We start from the raw sequence: 7,387 nt of genomic DNA, 5'->3' as shown, positions 1-7,387 counted from the left end.
TTAGAACTAGAGGTTATCTGTTTATTTACGTAAAGTAACACCGCACCACTGATAATGTATTAGTCACTCTCGCTGCTGCTGTCGCAGCTGTATGCTCCGGCGCGTGGTCTCACTCAATCCAACCCGAACACACCATCAGTAAATTATTTGCACAGCGACTTCTGATTCGAATAGAGTTCTAAAACCAACGCAGTTCTACGTAAAACATTTCAAAGAATATAATGATATTTTTTCCCCTTTTTAGAAGTAAGTCCCTGATATATGAAAACGTATTTAAAAAATATAACCCCTAAAAGGGGCCCATTTTATATTTTGATTGAACACTAAAAATTAGTATATAATACTGCATTTATTGCACTTTAAAATGATATAAATACGAAATTTCTACGATTTATAGAACCTTCAGTATAACCATTTTCATAAGACGTTGCATCCAAATTTACGGAAAATGTAACATTTAATAAATCACTAAATAATTGTGTCAGCCCGAAAAAATTACACATGGGTTATTTAATTTCATCAATAGAATATATATAAAAAAAATGGAGTAAATATTAAGTTGTCATGTTTCGTAGGTGTTCGATTTGACATGGAATGACTCATGTGTGCATTTAACAATTACTCTAAAATCATCATATACTCGATACATCCAAGGGGCGCCAATGGCGCTAATCAGCCGAGTCTATTACTTACGTGCTAACACGCTGGCCTTCGATCTAGGCGGTCCGGGTTCGATCCCCTATGCGGTCTGGTTGGAATTTGTGGTGGGTAAAACAGATGTTGCAGACAATTTTTCTCGGGGTACTCCCGCTTCCTTCTATTCCACCAATACTCCACTTCCGCCTCATTTCATCTATCATCTGCAATAGTAAAAATAGGCTTGCGAGATTTCTGTGCGTCGTACGGGTTTCCGATGCTGATTTAGGTTATAGGGGCTTGGGATTCCGGGCTCTGTATTTGGGCTCTTCAGTAGATGATAGGACCTTACCTGTAGGGCCCAGGAAGGATGACCCGTCTGTTAGCGTCGGATTCACGAATGCCACTCTGTCGGAATTAGACAGTCATCGCATATAGGGCGTACAACGGGCTTAAACGGTCTATGTGCAATTTTACTTACTATTACGTACTACGTGAATACATTTAATAATTTACATCTACGAGTTTGGATGTACACAGATCAATAGCAATTTATATAAGGAGCTTGATTTTTTTACTGACATATTTCATTTATATGACGTCATTCCAATTTCGGCCAATGAAGTGTAATGAAATTTTGAATTCCAACCAATCACAGTCATATATCGCGATCATTTCTGCAGCTCGATTTATCACTATCAATTTATCGCATGGTCGTTCTTTTGTTTAGTCAGTGTCGCCAATTGTTTCCACGTCAATCGATGAGCATGAATCCATTGTACTAAATAAAGTGCGAAATCCTACTTCCACATCTATACCTTCGTCTTCTAATTCCATGTCCACTGTACCTAAAGAAAATTACACTCCTTCATAACATTTGTTCATTTAATTAATGTATTAATCAGGTTATTTGTAATTATACTATAAAATGTTTAAATTAAATTATGATTTCAGGAGATAATGAAAACGTATTTCTGTTACAATAACAAGAGAAAAGCACAGTACATTTAATTAACATTTTAGAACCTGTATTTCGCTTTTCTCAATTGGTATTACTGAATAACATTCAATTTCTTTATTGCAGTAATCGTTATTCATGTGTTTCGACTTCACAATGTTGGAAGAGGATAAGCATTCATAAATATACAATTATTAATATTTTGTGAGAAATTTTAGGTATATATTATTTAAATTTTTATTTTATTCACGAAATAGTTCTAATAAATGTCACTCGAGGTCTTAGATTTATCGGCAAATCTCAGATCACTTGTGACATTACTATAGATAATTTGTAATGAAAAGGGGTGTGACGTTCATGCACTATAGATTATTATTGTTTTTTTTAAATATACGGGGATTGGATAAAAAGCAACATTTCTGTAATTCTGTAATGGCTTTATTGTCAGAAGAAACACCTTTTTCCATTCCTGTAATGTAATTTCAATGCTACATCTCTTCCCGCTTAGATCGAATAAATGACGCTATAGATAAATTGAACAAAGACATTGACTCGATTGTGACATGGACAAAGAAATTCCATCTTAATATCAATCCTGGAAAGACACAAGCAATCATATTAGGACACAAACGGCAAACCGACGCTGTAAAGCACCTCGACATTTCCCCCGTTAAAGTAAGTACAGTGCATATCCCTTTCAGTTCTTCGGTAAAAAATCTTGGCATTCACATGGATAATAATCTCAACTGGGACATGCAAATCACAGAAACCTGCAGAAAAGTATATTCTATTATTCATGTGCTAAAAAGGATAAATGTTCATCTTCCCTCTTGCTTAAAAAAGTCCCTTGTGCAGACCCTTGTATTTCCCCATTTTGACTATGCTGACATTTTACTGACTGACCTTTCCAGCGACAACAAAATGAAACTTCAACGTGCTCATAATTTGTGTGTACGTTTTGTAAGCAATGTTCGTAAATATGATCATATTACCCCATCCCTGGAAGCAATAGGTTGGCTTAAACTAGATAAGAAAAGAAATTTACATTCACTTCTCTTTCTCTTCGAAATCTTGAACTCTTCTATTCCTTCGTACCTGTCGTCTCGCTTCACTTACCTTTCTTCCCACCACAATCTGAACACACGCTCTCGCCATGAAACAATACTAACAATACCATCCCATCGCACCTCCTCATACTCATCCTCTTTCACAATAGCCCTGCCAAGACTCTGGAATTCGTTACCTGCTAGCATCAGGGACTGTCGAAATAAAATTCAATTCAAACGCAAACTTACTAGGCACTTGGTCAGTAATTGAGACTCGTTCAGACATGGTTTCTTGTAAATAGTTCTTTTAATCTACCACAAAATATCTCAATATCCGGTAATTTCATCACTATAGAATTTTGTTATTGTAGGTTTAATTTGTAATTTAGTAAATACAAAAATATTCTTTGTTCTTAACTTCTATGATAAAATGTCTAGCTTTCATTAATCAGGTATTCTTGTCGTACTTTAATTTTTATTGTAATTGTAATTGTAAATTTAATATTAATTGTAATCTTATTGTTCATGTTATAGTTGTAATCCCCTGGTAGAGGGGCAGAGAAGGCCTGACGGCCTTATCTCTACCAGGTTAAATAAATAAATCTAATCTAATCTAATCTAATCTGCCACGTTTACCACCTTCTACGACATTTGTGGAAGGCGTTGATGTCCCGAAGTGACTGCCATGTAGCATGAATAATGCAATCACTTGTGTTCTAATGCTCCCCTGTTAATGGCTCTTTAATTTTGAGGAAGAGATCATAATCGGCGGATTCATATCAGGTAAGTACGGGGAATGTTCCAGTACTTCCCATCGCCAGCAATCCAAGGACAGCGCGCTCTGCACAAGGTGGTTCGAAGGTGATGTTCGTTGTGGCATATGACATTTTTGGGGTAATACTGCACCATTCTATACCACCAAGGCGGACGACAGATGTTACCTATTACTGCAGTTTCCTGCAACAATGCCTTCGAGTTTAAAGATTGTATGTACAGTAGTGGCAAAAAAACCGGACCGACCCTTGTAGCTGATTTCAGAGCCTTGTTCACTCCAGAGCACGATAGACTGGTAACTAAGACTTTCGTGGTTCGAATCCTGCCTGGGAAGGAAACTTTTTATTTGTTCCTTATTCAAATTTATTCCCAATACTTTTCGATTGCAGCGATATTTTACTACTTAATTAATTATTATTCCCAGAACATGAATTTTACCAGCAATCGAAAAGTATTGGCAATAAACTTTAATAAGGAACAAAAAAAGTTTCCTTCCCAGGCAGGATTCGAACCACGAAAGTCTTAGTTACCAGTCTATCGTGCTCTGGAGTGAACAAGGCTCTGAAATCAGCTACAAGGGTCGGTCCGGTTTTTTTTTTTGCACTACTGTACATATAAAAGTTATATCTGTTTAATTCATCCCTAAACTATCTACATATTATAACGCTGTAAAATTTACATCAAGTGATAGCTTCTCTTTTCTGTTTTCTGCAATTAAAATATTAACCAATCTATATTGTTTTTCCCATGCATTCACAATTGAAAAATATGTAGTCTGTCTTTCGTACACATATTATTTTAATTTTATTACTTTCCTCACACTAGCATGGCTTTCATCTCAACGATATATTTAAGTCCATAGCAACGATTGTGTAGGGTTCTGTAGACAATGCGTCATCATAGAGGACAGCTCTCTACCCTACAAGAGTTATCACAATAAAGATGTTGTCCACGATCGGGGAGGCTTTATAGATTAGCTGCAGAGAACAAGGAACAGTTCCCAAGAACTTGTTACGAGCTATTTAAGTCACGTTTGTGCTCTCCAGAAAGCAGCTGAACGCTTTTCTGTTTTACTTTCTTTCTTCTTCTTCTATATAAATAATAGCTTTTTGATATGTCTTCTAGAACGTTTGTCTATAGCACAAGTGTCATCGAACCGGCAATAATCCAGAAATAAGTGGTAGGAAAGAAAGGGTGTGGGTGCAAAAAAGAGAAGAAATTGAAAAGAGGAGTTTTCATGGTGAAAAAGGAGGGGGATACCATTGTTCTCCAATTTACTAGAACGAATATTTGTCATGCCACTAACAGAATTCTGCTGTGAGAGGCTCGGCGTGTATTCTTGCACAAGCTGGCGTATAACCCCCTCCATTCTATATTTCCTTGCTCTACACCACGCAGAGGAATGTCCCTTCGTTTTTTCTGTCATGACAAGATTTCGAATTATTACTTGGGCGGAGTCAAGCCCCAAAGACTTCACTACAATAAATAAAAGTGAAGTTATAAAAGAGCTCGGCTGTTGATCTATTTTATGTACAGAAGCTATAAATTGTTACTTGTTAGTTTCATTTTAACTCTCTAAAGACGATCTTCTCTTATAAGAATAATGTAACTGCTTGAAGCGTTTTCAAAATTATATTATTTAACATATGTTCACAAAACTATACAGTTACATAGAAAAACTCAAGTTTTTTTGCCCCTCTAGTGACTCTGCACACATCAACCCTGTAATTAAGTTCGACCCACACTCGATGTAGCATGTTTCTGAGCAAAGGCATTAATGATGTGAGAGTTCTACCAGATCAGCCGGTAATGGTGGCACGAACACTGAATCAGATATCCCATATAAAAAGTCACAAGGGGTTGTCAGGAGAGCGTTGACGCCATGACCTCCATTCGAGGATTAGTGCTACATGATCAAATTTGCACGTATTGTAAATTATATATCATTGACACGCCGTAATCTCCCGTTACTTAGGTATGAGTTACTTTTTTCAGCAAGGAATCACAATAATAAAAATGAAACATCATAAGCGCCTGAATAAAGACCATGTTAAGGGTAAATGATAGGAATTTTCTCGTAGGCTATGTTTTAAAGAATGGAGCAACGAGAATTATTTATTACAAGGAGAATACAAACGAAATGCCATACGTATTTGAAGGCTGTTAAAAATAGTTCTTAACAAATTTAACTGGAGACTTAATGAGTCATTAAGGGTATTAATGGAAGCCATTGCACAGTGCTCAAAGAAATTATTGCATATTATTTTATTGAAAACTTAAGAAGAAATGTGCAATATTTTTTGTGCTGTCCTTAAAATATAATCCTTAACAAATTTAATTGCGGACATAATACGTAATTAAGCATATTAGTGAGAACCATTGTACTGCAGAGTTAAATTTGTTAACTACTATTTTTTTAAGGACAGTACAAAAACATTGCATATTTCTTCATAGGTTTTTAATAAAATAATATTGAACAATTTTTAGCACTACATTTTATTGAAAACTGATGAAAAAATTTGCAATACTTTTGTGCTAAAATAATTCACATTTCTTCATAAGTTTCTATAATAAAATAATAGGCAATAATTCCTACTAGCACAGTGTAAGGATGAAGGTAACAGTTGTAGTAGCAGTAGCAGCAGTGGTAGTAGTAATATAATAATGAGAAGAAAAACAATAATTATATAATTATTATATTATTATTATTCATTGTTATTATTATTATTATTCATTGTTATTATTAATATTATTCATTGTTATTAGGAGTATGAAGGGAATGAAAGAAATTATGTATTTTGAATGCGTATAAGTAGAAACAGACGCACATCTTTTTTCTTCGGTCTGGAGCTAATGAAAATATGAATACACCTACTGATTTTTTTATATCAGGAGTAACATATGTAATGACATTTAATAGGCACACACCGTGCGTAGTACACTAGTAATTACACACACTCTGGAATATGTCTCTGAGACTTGTCTTCTGTTATAATCCAGTCCAAAAGTAAGTCCAGAATGAAAGCTGCACTGTTTGCAGAAGCATCACCAGTCTTTTGATTCCCCATCGGCCGCACGTTAACCCTCCAGCTCTTTCCCACTCTTTCATTTAACTAACGTCTTTGCGGAATCGGGTGGAAAAGAATCCGAGAGTCTTGGACGAAGTATAAAATAGACCGAACGGAAGAAAGAAACCTTATCTAGTTCAAATATAGCAGCGCGCGAAATTGAATTCCCGCCAAATAACGTCTTGATTAGAAACAGGAGCTCTCTCCGCCCGCCTGGACGGTAGACAGTAAGTAGTACCTGGAGTCTGCCCCTGGGACGGCAACCCGACACTCACAGCCAGTTTCCCCTATACTGCCTCAATCCTACGTACACAGGAACACTACAATATTAATGTTCTCTCTTCTAATTTTCTAATTGCACACAGAATCAACAATAAAGTTAATAACTTCAAGAGCAACAAAACCCAAATAAAATATGACAAATACAAGAACAGCGGAACTTCATGTTATATTGACAATCTTGGAACTATAAGTAGCCTATATAAGGCATAAAACGGAATTTTAGAACATAACACAACGGATATAAATCAGATTTCACATACAAAAGGAACAAGTCAAATTAGCAAAACACTTCATTTGTAATAACCACGAATTTAGAAATATGGATTAAACGTTGTTGTTTAGCCAATTTTCCAAAGACAGGTCTGAACCTCATACGTGACACCAATAAGTCATCACTCATTAGGCAACTAAGCCAGAAGACAATAGGGTAGGGTACTCTTCAAATGCATTCTTTGCTGATGCAATAAAATTCACTTCGATATAATTACTACGCTGGAGTACAAATGGATTCCCGATTGCGACGCAAAAATTTGACTTTGCTGATAAGAATTTGCTGATAACACGTTGCATTTATAACCGTATGGTTAAAACAGTTTAATTGTAATTTGAATAGAATGAGACAT

The sequence above is a fragment of the Periplaneta americana genome, chromosome 13, assembly GCF_040183065.1.
Source record: "Periplaneta americana isolate PAMFEO1 chromosome 13, P.americana_PAMFEO1_priV1, whole genome shotgun sequence".
In the NCBI taxonomy this organism is placed as follows: Eukaryota; Metazoa; Arthropoda; class Insecta; order Blattodea; family Blattidae; genus Periplaneta; species Periplaneta americana.
Note: the sequence above shows the minus strand (reverse complement) of the source record.